Source organism: Corvus brachyrhynchos, unplaced genomic scaffold (assembly GCF_000691975.1).
Source record: "Corvus brachyrhynchos isolate BGI_N302 unplaced genomic scaffold, ASM69197v1 scaffold119, whole genome shotgun sequence".
Taxonomy (NCBI): domain Eukaryota; kingdom Metazoa; phylum Chordata; class Aves; order Passeriformes; family Corvidae; genus Corvus; species Corvus brachyrhynchos.
The window spans coordinates 791,919-792,417 of NW_008240054.1; positions in this window are offsets into that span (position 1 = coordinate 791,919).

A 499-nucleotide genomic window follows, 5' to 3' on the forward strand; every position below is an offset into this window, starting at 1 on the left:
ACATCCAGGTGAGCTGGAAAATGGGATCAGTGCCAAGAGCAGCATCCCAGTACGGGGCAAGTGCTGGGTTGGGCTGGGATAACTGGGAGACCACTGGCATCATGATGGGATAATGGAGGGAGCGCTGGGATTCTGCTGGGATAATGGGGGGAGGACTGAGATTGGGCTGGGGTAACTGGGGGAGTGCTGAATTGGGCTGGGATAGCTGGAAGAGCACTGACATCAGGCTGGGATAACTGGGAGAGAGCCGGTACTGGGCTGGGGTGACTGGGAGAGTGCTGGATCAGGCTGGGGTAACTGGGAGAGCACCAGCACTGGGCTGGGATAACTGCGGGAGTTGGGATCCACATGGCTCCACGTCCCAGGCGTGTTGAAGACGGGAGTGCCTCGGGAGCTGGTGGTGGCTGCGCCGGGCTGGTTTGGGCCGGGAATGGCGAGGGGTTCCGGGGGCATCCCGGAGCTCAGGGTGCCGTGGGTCCGAGGGCGTCCCGGCGCTCCG